The sequence below is a fragment of the Balaenoptera musculus genome, chromosome 3 (genome assembly GCF_009873245.2).
Source record: "Balaenoptera musculus isolate JJ_BM4_2016_0621 chromosome 3, mBalMus1.pri.v3, whole genome shotgun sequence".
Lineage (NCBI taxonomy): Eukaryota > Metazoa > Chordata > Mammalia > Artiodactyla > Balaenopteridae > Balaenoptera > Balaenoptera musculus.
In genome coordinates, this window is record NC_045787.1 from 143753416 (window position 1) to 143774208 (window position 20793).

Here is a 20793-nt window from a genome sequence, read left to right on the forward strand (position 1 = left end):
TAAATAGGATTTCATTTAAAACAGATCAAAGAAAGATTTACCCAAATCACTCCCCCCACCCTCTGAGTTCTGCAAGCATCAGGAAGACAGCAAAGAGAACAACACGTCACCTCATGATAAACGTAACTCCAAAAGAAGAACTGTGATGCCCAAGTCAGATATTAATGAGGAAGGAGAACCAAATATGTCCGAGGATGGAATTTCACCTCTTAGAACTTTTACAGTTGGGTTTCTGAGGTAGGCCAACAGGGCAGCAATCCATGTCTGTGATTCACTCTACGCGTAAAGCTGGAGGGTTGGAAATATGGTCTCTAGACTTGGTGCTCTCTGACTGAAAGCTGTGTAACCTTGGGCAAGTTGCTTAACCTCTCTGGGATTCACTTTCCTCATCTGTAATATATGAATCCCAATCCCTTCTCTATCCACCTCTCAAGAGATTTGTAAAGATCAAGTGAGATGATTAATGTGAAAAGGGTTTCGAAAAAAATCTAAAGTGGCTATACAAATGTGAAGCATTTTTGGCATGGTTAACAATGTCTCCATAGGCAGAATAAATTAGAAGAAGAGGAAAGTTTCCCAGATGATTTTGGCCAAAATTATAGCTCCTGAGGAAAACAGCATCCCAGTGGGCTGCCTCTGTAGATCAGATTCACAGCATAATTACTCAAACCTCCTTTCTCTTGTGATTACAGTTAGAAATTAGCTTCCAAAGAAAAAGCAACTCAAACTAAGGAAAGGGATGAAAAGATCCTTTTGTTTTCCTTTGAAGTTCCAGATTTCTGAACATGACAGATTTCACAAAAATGAGATAACTTGTCCTTCTAAACCTTCAGTCACGTGTCTATCAGCCTAGAAGGGCAAATGGAACTGAAGCAGCTGGTGACTGACTGTGAAAAGGGCCCTTTGACTTGAATTTAAAATGCAAACTGATGTAAAGGAAATCAGTAACTACATTTTTTACTACACAAATAGCTTCGTTTCACTTTTTGGTGGTTGTCGTTGAACACTGAGAACTTCAAGGTAGATGAGAAAGCAGGTAAGATGTTCCCTATAGAAAAACTCTTCCCAGAGAAATGAAGCCAATGTATTCCTGCAGACGAGAGCGTGAACACAGATGGAGAGGTACACTTTGACCTGGTGATGGGCAGTGACTCAGGGAGCAGCTGGTGAGGAAGGAGGTGGCTCTGGGCAGCACTGGAAAGGCCTCAGGTCCTTTTGTGTATGTGCAGTAAAACTGGTAACACTATAAACCCGGAGCTGCTAACTAGGTCTGTGGATAACCTTAAGACAAAGACATGAGACAATTTACTTCCCTTCCCTAACCCCACCAATCTGGGAAGGCACACCTCTTCTCACAGGGAAGAGAAAATAAGAGAGAAAACAAGTTCTGGAAGCTACCTCCTCGATGCTTCAGACAAGCAGAAGGTCCTGTTTAATGGGTCGAGGTGGGAACAGGGGCTGGAGGAAGGTGGTGGTAGAGGATGGTTAGCCCTACCATGAACAACAGTACTGTAGGCACTATGGCACTTGGCAGAGGCAATATTTTTTTACTTTTCTTACTATTTTTATAGAGGAGAAACTCACATAATATAAAATTAACCACTTTACAGTACACATTTAGTGGTATTCAGTACATTCACCATGCTATACAACTATCAGCTCAATCTAGCTGCAAACTTTTTCATCACCCCAAAGGAGACTCTATACCCATTAAACAGTCACTTCCCATTCCGCCCTCCTCAGAGGCAATACTTTTAATAGGGGCTTTCTGTTGCCCAGCCCCACCCAAATAACAGCCAGGGCTCACTAGTGTCTTCTTCAAGCCTACTTGCAAACCCTCAATCATGTCAAGTGTGTAGACACAGTCTTTGCATCTCTGGACTTGACTCAGGCAACCAGAGGCCCTCCCCAAGGCCCTGTGCCTAGTGCTGTCACAGGCATCTTTGGCTGAAGGACCATATCTCTAATAGAGGATCATCAGGCCTTTGGAGAGGAGTTCGGAGGTGTGTGGTGACCAGCATTCACGCACATCTAAGGCTGTCTCTGGATCCCACTCAGGGGTGGAGCTTTACTTTTGACCATGAAACAATTTCCAATTGGCTACACACTGCTTGCTCTGGATCAGTGCTTGAAGTGATGACAGACAGCTTCTTGAAGGACTTGACAGAGGCATATCTCTCATGATATCCCCACAAGGCCAGCACGCTACAGTAGGCGCTCACTCAACAATGGTTGAATTACCCACTAGGAGGGAAGGCTGCCGAACGTTTGAGTACCAGTTAGCTCTGAGGCAAGGCCTGGCTTAGATTCACACTTCTGTTCCTGTGCACCCAGACCTTGGTATTTCTGAGCCTCAGTGTCCTCGTTTGCAAAATAAATCCATAATACTGCTTCTCTCTTAGGGCCCGAGTGAATATTATATAAGCTATAATAGATGTAAAGTGCTTAGGACAGCTTCTCCAATATTGGAGGCCTCTGCACACTGTAGGAAAGGACGATCTCAGTGGTAGAAATGAGGGAGAGGGCTAGAAGGTACATAACGTTGTTGAAAAAGTAAGAAAGAGTCTTAGCTCAAGAAACAAGACTACAGGATCAGCTGGGGGATACAGGGATGCTTTAAGCCCAACTAACAAGAAGCGATGTTACTTCTGCTTCTGGCTTCTTGAGTCCCAGCAATGATACTCTGGAAGACCTCTTCAAACAGCAGGGTGCCAAAGAAAAAGACTGATGGGGTCTGTATTGTACAAACAACCAGCCCAGCCCTTGGTTCCGTGTGCTCTTCCATTACTAAAACAAAAAACAAAACCCAATGACCTTTCTTGGTTAAACTTCTACGATAGGAATCAAATGTTCCATGGAGGCCTTGTCCCTTGGCATCCCAGTTGAACCTTCCAGGCTGGGGTGTGAGAACAGAGTCCGTGTTAAGCCGCAAGAGGCAGATTCCCAAATACCAGGAGGAGGTTGTATTCTCATGTAGAGTTATATTCCCGCCCTGCAGATCTGGATTCCCATGGGACGCAGGACACAGCTCTCCCACTCCATGTTTGCCCCTAAATTCTTCCTACATCAAGCTAAACAAACTGTTGACATAAGCCAAACTGATTCTGCTTCACCCAAGCACATTGTTTTCCAGGGCCAGGGCATGGTGCTTCCTGCAACTTGCCATGTTGGGAAAAGAAAAGTATTTTATTTTGGAGCTATGATGGACTTAGCTAAGACAGATCAAAGTTCTTTCTCTTCTTTGTTAGAGAATTGCTTTTTGTCCTGATTGAACCCTGCAGGTTCAATCAATTTAGGTATGACTGGTTTATTTTACCAGGTCAATCAAAAACAGAAAGAAAGAGAATGGAGATGTAATAGCACTTGAATGTATATGTGTGTGTAACTATATTGCACTTGGTATTTTCCCATTCCAGAATCAGTTTTGTTGTTCACAACTGGAATCAACTAGAGAGTGACGTTTTGAGATATACCAAGGACTCAGTTCTTGGCCCTTCCATTTTTCATTGATCAAAACAGACATGGCTTGCCCTTATGGATGGCATGAAACTTGAAGTATAACAGAAACTTGAATGAGAGAACCAAGACTGAATAAGATCCCAACAGATTAGGACGATAGGCCAAATCTGGCAAGATAGAACGTTATGAGTAAAAACATCATGTTATGAAGTTTAAAAAAAGTCAACTAGAATGTATGAGGAAGGAATAACATGGTTTAACAGTTCACCTGAAAATAACCTGGAGAGAGAAAATAGTTTCATCTTTCATGGAAACTGCTGTCGATTTGTACCAGCTTCCAGGAACACTGTGTTGAGCAGGATTCTGACATACATGCTGAGCTCACTGGGCAAGGGGGTTATGACTGATTTCCATGGTTGGCCGTGGGCAAGGAATGGGAGGGCACCGATACAGATATTGCCTATTTGTCAATAGTGGGACAAAATTGATGTGTATCCATAAAATGTGTAAAGTTACCTGTTGTTTTTCCTTGCCCAATACCCATTCACCTTTCTGCTGGTAAGTGAAACCTGTTTTTCTCTGGATACACACCCCTCCACCACTCAGTGCAAATGATTCCAGTGTCGCTGATTCTACTCCCAGTTCTGGTATAGAGAATACCAGGCTTGCCCCATCAGTGTATCACATCCCCATGGCCACAATGATTATTTCAAACATAATCAGGTTCCCAGCAGAACGAATCAAAGGCAATTCTGAGGTTTCTATTTAAAATGTTGGGCAAAAGGAAATCTCTCTGTTTAGCATGGTTATGGGGAAAGTAAGAAGTGACCCTGAAGCTGCTTGGCAGTCTTTTTATCACCATGAGGGAGAAAGCAGCCTGATAATAGAACCAAAAAGAAGAAAATAAAGAAAAGAGAGACCTCTAATGAAATTATTTAAGCAACTGGATTCAACTGTGCCTGAAGCCTACTATCCTTGATCTTTCAGTCATATGAGCTGGCTTTTTGTTTCTTTTTGCTTTTAAGACATTTTGAGTTTGGTTTCCTGACACTTTTAACCAAAGAAATCTTAATATTGTGATTTAATAAAGGTAAATACACCACATTCAAGGAGGTGATGGTCCCACTGTTTTCTGTGCTAGTCACAAAGTTTAAGGTTAAGAAAGGGATTCCTGGACTTCCCTGGTGGCACAGTGGTTAAGAATCCGCCTGCCAGTGCAGGGGACATGGGTTCAAGCCCTGGTCTGGGAAGATCCCACATGCCACAGAGCAACTAAACCCATGCGTCACAACTACTGAACCTGCACTCTAGAGCCCTCGAGCCACAACTACTGAGCCTGCGCACCACAACTACTGAACCTGCACCCTAGAGCCCTAGAACCACAGCTACTGAGCCTGCGCACCACAACTACTGAAGCCCGTACGCCTAGGCTCTTGCTCCACAGCAAGAGAAGCCTCCGCAGTGAGAGGCCCGCGCACCACAATGAAGAGTAGCCCCCACTCGCTGCAACTAGAGAAAAGCCCACACGCAGCAACGAAGACCCAACGCAGCCAAAAATAAATAAATAAATAAATAAATATAAATAAATTAAAAAAAAAAAGAAAGGGATTCCTGGTTGTAGGAGGAGATGAGCATTACAACAGGAGCCAGTATTTACTGAAGGCTTACTATGTGCCAGGTACTGTCCTCATTAGATCTTCATTACAACTCTATGTAGAAATAGGAATTATTATCCCTCATATTACAAATTAGGAAACTGAGGCTTAAAGAAGCTAAGAAATTTCCTTAAAGTCACACAGTTGGTCAGTGAAGGAGCCAAATTTGCATCCATGACTGCCTGACCCCAGATCCCATGTTCCTGACTTCAAAGCTGAACTGCTTGGTCCTCTTAAGACTTTTCTAATGTAAAATTCAGAGAAATATCCACTTGCCAGTACATATGTATTTGAAAAAAATACGTTTTTCTTCTGAAGAAGATGGGATCTGGTAACAAAAGTTCTATTTACTAGCTGAGGCCAGCGATGGATTTGACATGAAAATTTGAGAGCAATAACACTACAAGCCACAGTGGAATTGCTCCTCATGGTAAAAGGTTGAGGAATTTAGAGGCCAAGGAATGATCTGGAAAGAAAGAGAAGCCAGGAAAACTGAATACCGCAAATAAGAAATGGAGGGAAAAAAAGATTCCCTCCACCCCTTCCCTTATTTTCCCTTGTTCCCCAACCCTCCTTGGGAAGAACAGAGATAAACGGACCTCAGAGATGAAGAATATCTAAGTAGTAATGATGGTCATTACTACTGTGTACCAAACATCTCTGCCTTTCTTCCCAGCCATACACAGTCACATTTCCCTACATCCTTTAAAGTCAGGTGTGACATGCGACTGACTTCAGTCAACGCGACATGTGCAGAAGCGAGGAGAAGAGACACGTGTTACTTATGGGCATTGTTTTTTCCCCTTGCTGAGGTGATCATGGAAGCACATATCAAGATGGAATCTCTATCAGTCTTTCTCCCTGAGTAAGCACACTGAGCAGAATCTCCCTGTCAACCCATTTTGGGCATTCAATGTGAGTGAGAAATAAACTTTGGCTGTGCTAAGACCCTGAGATGTGGGGATTATTTGTTACTGCAACATCACCTCAATTTTCCTGACTGATGAAGATTTCAAGTTTGTTCACTGTAGTTAAACTCTCTCTGTCATCTCTCCTGTGAGGTCCTCAGTTAATCCAACATTGTTCACTAACCCTTTGCTGTGAGGGGATTCCTCTGGGGAAGCTCCAGAAAGATGAAGGAACTGCTGATGTCTGGATTTCATACATAGTTTGTATGCTTATCTACTTTTGCCTGTGATTTCAGTTTGACAGTTTTTCTTTTCCACCTAGTGTAATATAGGTCGTTTTGTTTAATAGGTTCTCTAAATATTTGAGGACCTTGGGGGAAACTGTATTACTTATGAAGAAAAACTGCCATTGAATCTAAAGTGTTTTGTGGAAAAGAGAAAAAAATAAAACCAAACAAGAAAATCCAACAATTTACCATAATCACCAAAGAAAATTACTTAAATAAGATTTACTATTATTTTTGAAAGGACTTCTATTCCACAATTTACAGAATTATTTCCTAATTTCCTTTCAGTTTCACATTTCAACTTTTCCTCCTGCCCCGCTCATTTAATAATTTAACCATTTTATATAAGTTCCTTCACATTTATCATTTCATTTGCTCCTGTAGATAATTCCCCTCTGAGGTGGTTAAGACAACTGTTCCTTAAACCTTATTTTTATATCCATTTTCTCATCTACTCCATCCAACAAATCTATGAGGTGAGCAATGCTTCTGTTATTATCTCATTCGACAGATGGAAGCACTAAGCCTGAGAGAGACCAAGTGACTTGCATGGGGCAACAAAGTGGTGGAGAAAGGCCCAAAAACTAAATCTCCTGGCTCAGAGCATTAATGAAAAAAAAAAAACAGGAAGACCTAGATTACCATTTTTTAAAAAATTACCCTGCATTTGGGAAAAGGCTGGAAAAGAATGGGAAAAATGAAATGAGTTGTGGAAGTGCCTATTGTTTAAAACATTTACTTTAATGTTTTTATAATGGTGGTTTAAATATGAATGAATAAAAATCGGAAAAAGGAAATAGAAAACTTGCTGAAGTTGCATGGAAAGTGGTCTTGTCTTCTGTATTCCTGAGAGGGAGGGGACCAATTTCAGCTCAAATATTTCTAGAGTTCAAGATCCAGCCCGTGGTTAATTTTATGCTTATAAATCTGTCAATTTTGAAAACAATCAATAACTAATATTTATTGATCACTTACTGTGTCCTAGGCAGTGGACTAGGTGCTTTTCATGGATTATTTTATGTTATCCTCTGCAACTATCTGATGAGTTAGATAGAGTTATTAGTTCTATTTTAAAGATGATGACACTGAGGCTCAGAGAGGTTAAGTAACTTGCTCACAACTACATGGATAGAAAACTGTAAAACAGGGACTGCAACCCAGCTAGCTCGACATCAGTGTTCATGTTCATAATCACTGTGCTACATAGTCCCTAAGCTGTTCTATTTGTCATTGCTGCGGAAGCCTGAAGACATAAAGCTCACAATATTTTCTCAGAATATAGATTTGTCCCTTCCTCCTTATATCTAATTACATTACTCCCTTCTCACATCTGTTAGTTTTTTTCATGCTCAGGATGAAAAGTGTCATCTCTAATGCCACCCCCTATCGATTAGCAGCGTCTGCTAGAGTGTGGTATTGACAAGGATTCTAAGGCTACAAGAAAAATTGCCATGATTGATTTACAATGTCTGCTGTGGGCACAGGAGGGGGAAGTGTTGACCAAGTGCAAGCAATTTGCCCGCCAGCATCTGAAGGTGGTAAAAGGAAGCATTTGGATAGCAGGTCTAGGACCATTGCTTCTGATGTTCCCCAAGTCATTCAAGGGCAATAGAAGTGATTTTGACTCCAAACCACTTAAAAGTGATTAGGGAGAAACCATGAGTCCCAGGTGAGTGACAGGAGCCTGGCCAATAACAGGTCTTCATTGCTCCCACCTCTCATTAGTGGAAGAATCTTGCTCTTTTTTTCTGTTGTGCTCACTTATTTACTTGACAAATACCACATGCCAAACAGTAATCTACCTACTAAGGAAGGAGCATAGAACAAGATGGACATAATCTCTGCTTTCCTGAAGTTTATCTTCTAGTGGGAAGAAAGGCAATAAACTGGTAAAGAAGCAAACAATTTCATATAATATTTCAGTGTTAAGTGCTGTGAAAAAGTCAAGCAAATAAGGGGATCTAGCAATGGGGCTGGGGTGCAGGGTGAGAGGTGGAGACTTAGGTAGGGGTTGCGGGGGAAGGTCTGGTTGTCCAGTTGTCAACTTCACAATGACACTGATACATTTGTACCCTCAGGCTCTCAGCTGCAATAAGTTGTACGTCAACATGCACAGCTTAGTAAAGGAGATGCCTTGGTTCCCAAATCCCCTCACTTCTGCTGTGTGGTCTTTGAATCACTTGCTACAGCCATATTCCTCACGTTTCTCAGCAAATTTTATTTTCTTCGTGGATTTTGTGTGTGTGTGTATTTTTCAAATTTCTACAACGTTTCAATCTACGTATTTTATCATTATTATTGTCTCTTCCTATGCTGTTTCCCCCACCTAGACTATGTTTCCCTCTTCTCTATCTCATGAACATGACTTATTCTTCAAGATCCAGGTTGTTATACCAAATCCACCCAAGTGAAGTTAGGTATCTCTTCCTGAGGTCACCATGACCCTCTGCACACTGTTTTTTGGGTGTTCCAGTGACAACCTCTGAGACCACTGTGTTTCTGACTCCAAAGCTTCTAGTCGATTTCAGCTTCACCTACCCCAGAATTAGTGCTGTAGGGGCCTTATTGAAGGTTCCTTTGTAGCCCCAATGCCTAATCCAAAGCATGATACATGGCAGGAACTCAACAGCTACAATATGGAGGAGAGGAAGATTGGATCAATGGGTCTGTGGGTCTGACACATGCTCTCTGCTTGACCTTCCACAGATCACTTAAGCTCTCTGAGCTAGTTTTCTCATCAATTTAAGGTAAAGACAAAAACCCAGTTCACAGGATGGTTATGAGGATTAAATGAGATGATTCATGCAAAACACTTTGTAAAATACTTGACACAAACTTAGCCCTCCATAAATGATAGTAATTAATAGTAAGTCCGAAGCTGAACAATTAATAGTTGTGATAGCAATAGTACAGCTGATAGATAATGAAATATGGGTGAATGGATGGATGGGTAGATGCTTCGGCTTTTGTGATTGTACTTGACTTGGAATGACTGTTCTGTTCTGAACTCCTCTGGCTTCATGTTCTCCTTGGCTGTTGACTACTTAACACCCCTTCTGTCTCTAGCCTTTGACTTCAGTACCTTTTTCGGGGGCTTAAAGTCTATTTTCTTAATCCACCACTGCTCATGGCTTGGGGTAACATCCAGAGGTTTATTAAATAGGAGACTGACATATGCATTATATACAGTTGTGCTATTTTTACTCCTTCATTCACCTTCTTTTTTTCATCTACACGTCAAAAACTAGTCATTTATGTGGCATTTAATGCCTCATAAATGTTATGAGGCTTTATACAGCACTCACTGAGAGGAATATGGTGAAAAGAGTTTATTCAGTATTTTAAATCTAATTTCTCAAAGTTATCCTTGCGTTTCCCCCCAGTGGTGTGCATATTTAAGTCCAGCACCCAGGGTTTTGCCAAGCAAATTGTTATTGATGTGTGGAGTTAAAAAGGCAGGAACAAGAGGTTTCTTACTGTGCTAACTGGTAACTCTGCATGTCTTAAAATAAATCATGCCTGGAACTGCCAAGCCATCCTGGCTTTCTGCTTGCTGATCTGTGAAGAGGCTTAGACCTTTTCCTGAGTGTATCTTATTCCCATTCTGCAGGCTGCAGAGCCCTCCTGGCTCATGGGCAGAGGGATGAGCATCGGCAAGATGGCCTCTGCTTCCAACATCTCTGACACAGTCTCCTTCCTGGCTGCAAGCTGAGCTGTGGGGTGCAGGGCTGGTCACCAGGGCCCTGAACACTGAGACACAGGCCAAGGAATACAGGTAGAAGCCAAGCATGACCCCACCCCCCAGCCCTTGGTATCCTTCCTGGTTCCAGAGCAGAAGGTTCAATCAGGAAAGATGTCAAGCACTAGGAAGCACAGAGAAGTCAGTGGAAAGACATACCCACACACACACATGCACATTATGCTGCCATTAAGATCCTGCTTTCAAAAATATATAACATGGGGGAATGCACCTGATATAGTGTTAAGAGAAAAAGGAAAGAACCTTATATATGTAGAACCTTATTGTGTATATATGTATATATAAATGATTAGAAAAAAGACTGGAAGAAAACAAAAATAATAGTCTTGAATTGGTTGTATCACATACAAATGTTATGACATCTTCATTTAAGATATCTTCTTTATATTATCTTTTTATATCCTCCAAATTTCTACCATGTTCGAATATTATTTTCTTAAGATATTATTATTTAAGGCAAGGCAGTAAGACAAGAGACAGAATGAGAGAGGATGGGAGGCAGAATGTTTTAGGCAAGCTGCAAGGAACAGAAACCTAATTCAACCTGACTTAAGTAAAAAAAATTAAATATATTGGGTTACCACTAGGCATCCAGGAACCCTGGGTTCAGGATCCAAGGACTCCAGCAATGTCCTAGGGACCCATGTCTCCCTCCTCCTCCCCCTTCCCCTCTCTCCCTCTCCTCCTCCTGTACCCCGCTTCCTGTTCTGTCAATAGTGCTAGAGGCCACAGAGTGAAATGGTTGAGAGCACAGGCTCAGGAGCCAGACTGCCTAGGTTCAAATTGTGCCTTCCCCACTTAAGAGCTTTTTTTAACCTGGAGTTATTTAACCCCTAAATGTCGCAGTTTTCTCATCTGTGAAATAGGGATAATAATAGCAATAATAATGATAATAATGATCATTAAGTACAAGGTCTATGAACATTAAATGAGTTAATATATGTAAAGCACTTAGATTAGTTCTTGGCATATGGATGGCACTCAGTAAATGTTATCCATCACCACCGCCGCCACCACCATCATCACTTGCCTTTGTTGACTACATTTTGCAGATAAAATCTTATCAATGGCAAAACGGCTACTAGCAGACCTACACCTACATCCTCTGAGCATAGCATCCTCAAAGGAAAGAGGATTTCTCTTTGTCTGTGTTCGATTGTCAATCTCAGGAGACTCTAAATGGCCTGGCCTGGTTCTATGCCCAGACATGAGCCTGTCACTGTGGCCCAGGAAGTCAGGGACATGTGGATTGGCCAGTCTGGGTCACAGGTGTTTTCTATGGTGGAGCTGGGACACCGTAATTGACAGCCACACCAGGGCCTCAGAGAATGAAAGAGTTCCTCCAGAGAAAAAAGAAGACTGTGAATAGGCAATCAAAAAATTATTGCTATCCAAGAGGGACTTTCTTGAATTGAGTATTCTAAACCTCTTGCCAATCAATCACAGAAACCAGTGATTGAATCCTCACATAATGGCCTCAAATTGGATTCCATAGGCCCATAACTTGCAGCAGAAAAGTGGGCTCTATCCCACGTGGATTATAAAATGCAGGCTGGGGTGGAATGAACAAATATGAGAAATACTACCCATCCCACCCTATGGGCACGTGGCACCTAGACGCCAGAAAAGGATACCTTCTCAGAGTTAAGGTGTTACAGGTTGGAGTGAGGGAGACCAGTTAGGAGCCATAGCTGTCATCCAGACAAGAGATTTTGGTGTCCTGAACCAAAGGAAGTGGACAGATATGAGAAGATAGGGAGTAAGCTCAACAGCACTTAGGAGTAGGCTATGAGGAGAGAGAGGAGTCCAGATGGTGCCCATGGTTTCCTCTCTGGTCAGGTGGGTGAATGAGTATCACTTAATGAGATGTAAATACATGGGGAAGAACAGGTTGGGGACAGTGGGAGATGGAAGAGAGATGAAGACACCAAGGCCATTCACTACCAAGTGGTATCACATGTCCCTTTCCCAGCAGACTGTGTTGGCAGCACCACTGAAAAAATGTTAAATGAACCCTGGCAATTTCTACATGTTGACAAGGAAGACTAAAGACCACTGTTTCGTAAGCAAAACACGGTCGCTCTGGCTATAAGACCACCAAGTACTTCTTAAAGTTCATTTGCATGGTGGTGAGTCAGTAACAAAGGCCCTGGGCCTCACCAATGCATTTGCAACATTTCCAAACTCAGGAGAAAACCTGCAGGGTTTCAGAGATCAGCATGATCAGCTCAAACAACCAATTTGTCATGAAGTAATCTGTGTAAATTACCATAGCGAGAATATTTTCTATCATCTGCATGGTTTCATGGAAAGCATTTTCTTCTATTATTTAATCCCTTGGGCTGCAGGGAATTGTTTTACAGTGATCTAATACAGCAGAAGCTGGGTTTATTTACAGGACTTGTTAGAAATGATTCCGCCTTCTCACTCCTTGGCTTTGAGGCTAAAATAATGGGTGCATGGAGCAAGTCTGGAGATTCTTGACAAGACTGGAGGACAAGGAAGTCAACATATAGTACAGACATCATTCACATTCTCAAGGCCTTTTAAGATTCATGTGCTAATTTTAAAATGGGCATTAAAAAAGAAAGGCATGAAAACATATTCTACACTGGTGGGTCTTAACTCTTACGGGTCTCAGGCACCTTTGAAAATCTTATAAAACTATGGAACCTATGGCCAGGAGAATCCACATGCACATGCACACATGTCATACACAACATAGCAAGGACTCATGGAATGCTTTAAGCCCATCTGTGGACTCCAGGTTAAGGATACCTACTATGTCCATAAGGACACCTACTACTGTCCATGAATTTTCATCGCCTCTCCTCTTCATTGTTCTCCATTTTAATTTTCAGTATGAGAACAATGAACAAATGAACAGCATGGTGTGTGTACGTAACACACACTTCTGGATTGTCCAAAGATTAGTATGTAGCAGCCTAAATTACCAGAACACAACTGAGAACCCAAAAGGAAGGAGGATACAAAACTACAGGGAGACCATGCACTAAAGCTGAAGAGTTACTCTGGTGCCTGCAGGAACCCATTAACTCTTTGTTTTTCACAAAATTCTAGTAAGATTAACTATCTGCTCTCCTAGCCACCAGCAAATCAAACAGTGGAAAATGGGCTGCTATAGACAGGCAGCCTCAAGAGCTCAACTTATTGAGAAACTGACAGCAAGGATAGAGGGGGAAAAAATTCTCAATGTGTTGTCAAGGGCCTACTTTAAGCCTGCCTTTGAGTTAGGTGCTAGGGATACAAAGATGAATAATTTCAGGTTGATTTAGGAATTGGGGATTGGTGAGAAAGAAACAAATAATCAAAATGCATCATGGTAAATGTTTCAGTAAAAATATGTACAAACTGCTACGTTGAGAACAAAAGAAGAAATACCAGGCTTTGCCTTTAGAGCCTAGGAAGAGAGTAAAGGGAATAACAGAGTTGAATCTACAAGGATGAGTCAGAATTGACCAGGTAGTTATAGCGATGAATGAATTTCAGACCGAGACATGGAGTGGAGTTTGGACAGATATATATGAGCACGTATGGATAGGCAGGTGAATATGGGCAGAGGTGGCTAAGCAGGTGTGAGGGGCAGATGTGCACAGGTGAGTGCAGATGTGAAGTGTGGATGGGCAGGAATGAGTTAGGATCAGGAATGGAGGAAGCCGTGCTGACAAGGAGATCAGTGTAATTCTATAGCAGTCCTTGAACACTATACCAGGGGATTTGGATTTTTTTCCCAATAGGCAATGAGGAGCCATTAAGAGGGTTTTCTCACAGGGTAGGAGCTTGAAGGAATCAGATTTATGAAAGATAACTCCAGCAGCAATTTGGAGGATGAACTAGAGCTGGTGTTGACTGGACTGGCAAATCAAGCAGTTAGGAAACTATTATAATGGCCTGACTGCAAAATGATGAGGACCTGAACCAAGGCAGTGTTGGCAAAGATAAATATGAGTGTATGTGCACGTGGGTATGCATATGTGCAAGAAGAAGAGAGAAGGAAAGAGAAGGAGAGATATTATTTGTGTGTGTGTTGTATATATGTGTGTCGGTTGAAATATTTTTGTGAACTAAGATCTTCAGGGCTTGGTGAGGTATTGAGAAAGAGGAAGGAAGAGGAAGAAACTCAGTAATTTCATTGTATGTATAAGCACAATATTTATATCTTATCCCAACCTCACATATTGAGATCCTTGCCAGTTTAGAAGATATGGTTATTTGAGTAGCACAATCTCAAGTTTGCCTTTGAAATATCGATGAAAACAGTGGTTACCAAATGCCAGACAATGGGTTTTCCATATTAGAATCCCCTGGGGTCTTCATTAAAAACAGATTCCTGGGAACTTACCACAGATCTAACAAATCACTCTGGGTGGGAGCCCAGGGAATTCATATTTTTAACTATCTGGTCAAATGACTCTGCTGGGAAGCTGTGATTGGGAACAACCACTTTTAACAACTCAACTATCAGTCAACTTGAAGAAGGATGTACAAATGCTCAGAAGAGTAAATCTCTCATGCAACATTCAAGAATGCATATACTACCAATATTTTCATTATACAAAGAAACAAAAGGCCCTCCATTTGATACCACTTTTGGGGGGGGCCTCATCTCAAAGTAACTGCATATGCTTTAGAATAGCTCATTGCATTTCTTTCAGCATATTCCTTAATTTAGTCTCTTCAGTAGTTTACCCTCAGCCTAATGTTTTGATAGATATCAATGAGTAACAGGCCAAGCTGAAGCTAAGCAGTCTGCAGAAAATATTCAGATGTAAGTCCTATTTCTTTTTCTCTTTACCTCCCACCCTAGGTGAACTCATCCAGTCCTGTTGCTTAAATAGCATCTATATGCCGACGACTCACAAATTTTTACCTCCATCCTGAATCTCTCATCTGTACTTTAGGGTCATATATCCAACTGTCTCCTTGTCATCTCTAGTTGGCGTCTCATACGAATCTCGATTTTAAGAAAGCTGAAAAGTACTGAACTCTTAAATCACTCCACCTAACCTTTTCTTCCCCATCTCCAATCTTCTCAACCTCAGCAAATGGTACCACCATTTACCCAGTGGCTCTAGCCAAAATCCTCGGGGAGATCATTTTGGATCCCTCCCTCTTCCTAACCACCCCCTTCCACGTCTATTTCTAAATCTTGTGAATTTTACCTCCCAAATGTATTCCAAATCTGCCCATGACTCTTCACCTCTACTTCTATGACCTTGATCCGAGCCACCACCATCTTTTGCTTTATCTAACAGAAGCTGGGACAATTTCTCTTCCAAGCCACTCTGACCACTGCGGCCAGAGGGCTCTTTAAAAATTACAGCACCTCATGCCCCTGCTTACAACCCCCAAGTGGTGTTCCAGTGCACTCAGAATCATATCCAAACCCCTTTTCAGGGTTTCCTTTCTCTTCCATCTCATCCAGGCCCTGTGTCCTTCCATCACTACCCTCCAATCAAATGGACCTTCCTCTAGGTCCTTGAACACACCCAACTGCTCCCCATTGCAGAGCCATTACTCCTGCTCCTCCCAATGTATGCAACTCCTCACCAGGCTAAATTTTCGTCCTCCAGTCTGAGCTAAATCTCTATTCCAAGAGGTTTGCCCTCTTCATCTAGGCTAAGATTCAGCACACCTTTTCTGTAGGGAGCCAGATAGAAAATATCTTAAGCCACGCAGGCCATGTGGTCTCTATCATGACTACTCAACTGTTTTTGTAGCAAATCATCCACAGGCAATATGCAAATGATATGCGTGACTGTGTTTCAATAAAACTTTATTTACAAAAGAAGGGAACAGGCAGATTTGGCCTCTCGGCTGTGGTTTGCTAATTCCTGACCTAAACCAAAGTATGACTCTTCTGCTATTCTTCCTCAGAGCTTCTCATAAGTCCTAAACATGTGCCCATTGCCTGTGTCTCCCACTAGTCTCTTAGCTCCATGAGGACAGAAAGCTCAGGCTCTTATGTATTCCCCATCAAATATATAGTTCCTGGTAGAGTGCCTGCTGCAGTGCGGCCTCAGTAAACACTGGTTGGATAAAGGAAGAAAAGGACAGTTGAGGAAGGAAGGGAGAATTTCTCTTTGAAGCCCAAGTACTTTTTGTAAAAAGGCAGCAGCCATGTCTGGCCTGTACTTTTTAACTCCTTTCTCAACAGAGTTCCTGGGTGAATCACTTATTCATTTATTGCTTTGTTCATTCCGTCATTTCTTCAGCAATGCAGCATTTACTAACATCCAAGATGGCAGGCTGAGGGCTCTTCCCAGATCTCTGCTCCCAGAAGCCTTCTTTCTGGTTTTTCTGCTGGGAGGCCAGTGCAAGATTCAAGCTTTGTGAAGTGAAATTGAGAGGCTAAAGCAATTAGTAAAAAAGGCCAGCAGGGTCGCCTCTCAACCAGAAGGGAGCCCTGCCCTCTCCACCCTGACTCATTACCCTGAAACAGCCCTCCACACAACTCTTCACTGTTTCTCCACTTTGACAGATGAAAAGCGAATAACTGGATACCCTGAAAGTTTAGCACCAACACTGCTTTGAAAGAGATGCCACCCGAGGGTTGCATGTCCCACTCCTCCCTCCCCACCCCCCCTCCAATCCCTATGCCCTTCCCCATCTTCCCCATCCTCCTCCAGGCTGACTGGAATGCCAGCGAGGAAGCTGAGAGATGGGCAGTCATTAAAGATCATCAACTATGGGCTTCCCTGGTGGCGCAGTGGTTGAGAATCTGCCTGCCAATGCAGGGGACACGGGTTCGAGCCCTGGTCTGGGAAGATCCCACATGCCACGGAGCAACTGGGCCCGTGAGCCACAATTACTGAGCCTGCGCGTCTGGAGCCTGTGCTCCGCAACAAGAGAGGCCGCGATGGTGAGAGGCCCGCGCACCGCGATGAAGAGTGGTCCCCACTTGCCGCAACTAGAGAAAGCCCTCGCACAGAAACGAAGACTCAACACAGTCATAAATAAATAAATAAATAAATAAAAGAACGTGAATTTCTTTAAAAAAAAAAAGACATTAAATCATATAAATGAATAAAAAAAAAAAAAAAAAAAAGATCATCAACTAAAGAGCTCTTCACCAGGCAGGATTATGTTTAATAGACAGCAAGAGTATTCCTGCTGGCTCCTCTTAAGTTTCATCAAAACTGTGCCTAATTAAAATCTTCAATTTAATTATGCTCTTCTGCATTACAAATTTTGATCAAATTGATTTAATTTGGTGCAGGGAGAGATGTTCCTTCACATGCAAAGTGAACCCGTCCTGAGGTTAGGTTCTGTGTCCAGAAGCTTCTTGGGATCCCTCTAATCTGGATTGCCTTTACCCTCCCGCATCCTGGGAATTGGTGAATCGCAGGCGGCTCAGGGAATTGGCAATTGTTGCTCTGCCCACATCTGCAAGAGCTGTCCTGAAGCCACAAAGAAGCTGACAGCCGTCTTCCCCCACCCACCTCCTCCCTCTCAGCCTCCCTTTCCTCCTCTGCTTTAAGAAATACCCCCATCTTGGGAAAAATCGCACCCAATCTGTCAGTGAAATATGCTGTGGGACTGAAGTTCTGGCAATCTGTTTCCACTCTGGAGACAAATCTCAGCTTGTTAGTGGCCCTACAGAGAACTTTAGAGTGTCCTTAGTTCACAGAGCCCCAAAGCAAACAGTGCCCTGATCACCCAGGCCAAGGCATTCTACCCCTCCTTCCACTTATGATCAAAAGTCCTGCCAAGACTCAACTTCCCAACCCTTCTTTCTCCTTTCCAGGGTCCTTCACTCCATCCTATTAGGCCCTAAGACCTGACATCCCTCAGACAACCCCCTCCACCATATACCCACTTGGCAGCCAGACCCTTCCTGATGGTCTCACCCTCATCAAAACATCCCTATGTGAGGCCCCACTCACTCTCCAGGGCTTCTCCTATTAATTGACTAGCCAATCTGATGATCAAATTTCTTCCCAAACAACAAAAGCAACAACAACAAAAACTTAAAAAAAAAAAAAATGCTCCTTACTGCATTAGCCAAAGTGCGAGCTCCCTTCCACGTGGGTGTGCCCAGGGTTAATTTGTCCTATGTGAAGCCACAGACTAAACGCTCCCTGTCATCCTACAGAGTCAGTTTTACTCAGAAATAATTTAAACTCTTATTTGTATACTGCAGAATAAACTAGAAAATTCACACGGTGTATTAAGACAGAAGAGGAGACTTGAAAGGTAAGCCTGCTGGGGGCTGCAGCCCCACGCCCCTTGGGTCTCAGTCAATTTCCTCCATCTTGGGCAAAGAAGCATGCGTAGTCCTGGTGATGCCTTTCTCACCATGGTTAATGTGTGTCCCCTCACTAGGACCTCTGACACCAGAAGACTTTTACTTAAAGTGTGGCCATCCCCCCTGGGAAGAATGTCTAAATCTACTTCTGCCTCTTCCTCTCCCTTCAACTCCATTCCGAAAACTGTCAACTGCTTGATTGGAAATTTTCATTTGCATGGTCTGCCACAGCCTTGAAATGAACTTGCCTACAATTCTAAAACTACCATTTCCTGCCAGTACCATCAAACTTGCTCTCCCCTGTCATTCCCCAGTTTCTCCTAATGGTGCCCCAATTTTCCCAGGCACTGCGCGGGGGGGAAACATAGCAGACATCCTCAACATCATCCATCAAATAAGTAAATAAATAAATAGGAGTTGCTTTTAGTGTTGTTATTTCAAAACCATCACATAACAAATCCTTACTTGTTCTTTAATGGGTAAATAGATTAGACCTTGGTGTTGTTGTTTTTTTTTAAACAAATATGCTTTTGGTTACTGATTCTATTTGAGCATGCACTCCATAATAGTTTAGGACTAGATGTTTCAACCCAACTTAATAATCCTCTATCCCCTAAGCAAGGCCATTGCCAAGTCCTGTCAGCACATAGTAGGGCTCAACAAATGCTAGGTGTTAATAGAAATAATAATAAATAAAAATATATCATAACATGGTAAAAGATGTCAGTGGATGGTATGCAATTAGCTGCCAAGCGAGCAAGGAGAGAAGGCTAAGAAAGCAGAGAGAGAGCTGAGAGGTCAGGAGAGAGTGGTCCCTCCCACCCTGACAGTGTGGTGAGACATACCATCCAGGGAAATTTAGAAAGGTAGCCAGGAGACTTTGAGGCCTGCTTGTGAGACAGACAAACCAGCTTCCCCAGAGCTTGTGGTTTATGCTTCTTTGGCAAGATGATGCTGACTTGAGAGCAGAATCCAATGGAAGGAGGAGAGTCATGCTAGGGCAATGGCTGGTGTGGCACAAAGCCAGAAGGCCTGAAATGAAAAGTATAAAAGGCATTACAGAGGAGGCACTCAAGAATTTATGTAGTGAATTAATTATAACAATATCTTAATGGCTTAAACATTTATTGAGAGCTTGCTCTGGGCTGAGCAGCATTTAAGTGCTGTACAGGCATTACTTGTTTAATCCCTGCCATGGTCCGGAAAGGGACCTTTTATTACTCTGATTTGATAGACGTGAAATGAACCTCAGAAAGGTTAAGTAATCTGTGCAAGGTTGCACAGCTAGAAAGTGGTGGAGTTAGGGTCTGAATCCAGAGCCTGAGTGTTTCATCCTCAAATTTTTCTTCCTCCTACTTAAATGTCTGCATTTTTATTTAAATTTCCTCTTTTTTCCTCTGACAATGTTTCAACTCCACACTCAGCAAACTCTTTGAAGGTAGAGGTAGAGTCTCAGAGTTCTTCAAATTCTTCTCAATGCCTCACCCAATGCCTTCTATAGTAAATACTTAATAAATCTGATTGATTTATTGATAGAAATATTTGTTAATGGCACAACGTTGAGAAAATCAGGCACTGTAGCAAACAGGGGAAAACTTTCTAGAAAGGATCACTCAGTCTTATCTGGTGAAGCCTGTGTACTATCAACAGGCTGTATGCAACAGTCTCTCCTGGCCCACACAGCACTGCTGGTTCTGTTGCCTGGGACCCTCTTTTCTTACCTTCCCCCTTTTCCTGGTTTATTCCCTCCTGTACTATAGACCTCAGCATATATACCTTTTCCTCCAGGAAGACTTCCCTGATTCCCCCCAAATTTGGATTAGAAGCTCCCACAAAATCCTATACTTCTCCCATCACAACATTTATCCCACTGCATTACAATTATCTAGTTTACTCTTCAGTCCTTCCCAAGTAGATCATAAGCTTCTTGAAAATAGGGTTGTCCTCACTACCTAGCACATGGTATATATTTTTAAAAATATATATATTCTATATACATACATACACTGGGTATACTATATACTTGTTGAATATATATTTATTGAAATAGTTGTAATGAGAGCTCTCTTACCTCACCCAAATCAAGGTCAATATGCCCCAAATCTTCAAGGCACAGTGGAGGAGCAGTGAACACAAATTTCCCTATTTCACAGTTTTGTCTAAGCCAGGATTCGCATTCTCTCAGGATATACCAAGGAGAAAAAGTGATGGAGAGAAGCTGGAAAGGTAGACAAGTTTACTGACCTCATCTACAAGACAGCCCCAGTTACCCGGGCTTTGTGATTTGGGGCAAGTTCCATATCCTCTCAAAGTTTAGGTGAGGAAGTGGTGAAGCACTCTGCCTCCCTCATGGGATTGTTGCAAAGATTCATTAAGACGTAAAACAGTTAGAACAGTGCCTGGCACATAGTATCTGCCCAGTAAGTGTCAGATGCTGTTATTATTTTATAGCATC

General features: G+C 42.4%; 1 long non-coding RNA gene across 1 annotated transcript in view; it reads right to left on the reverse strand.

Moving 5' to 3' along the window:
• LOC118892919 overlaps positions 1-19366 on the reverse strand; it is a 33843-nt gene extending 14477 nt beyond the window's left edge. The window contains exon 1 of the long non-coding RNA XR_005019373.1: positions 19184-19366. This is a non-coding gene — a long non-coding RNA (uncharacterized LOC118892919). The remainder of the gene's footprint in view (positions 1-19183) is intronic.
• Between the last annotated feature and the right edge of the window lie 1427 nt (positions 19367-20793).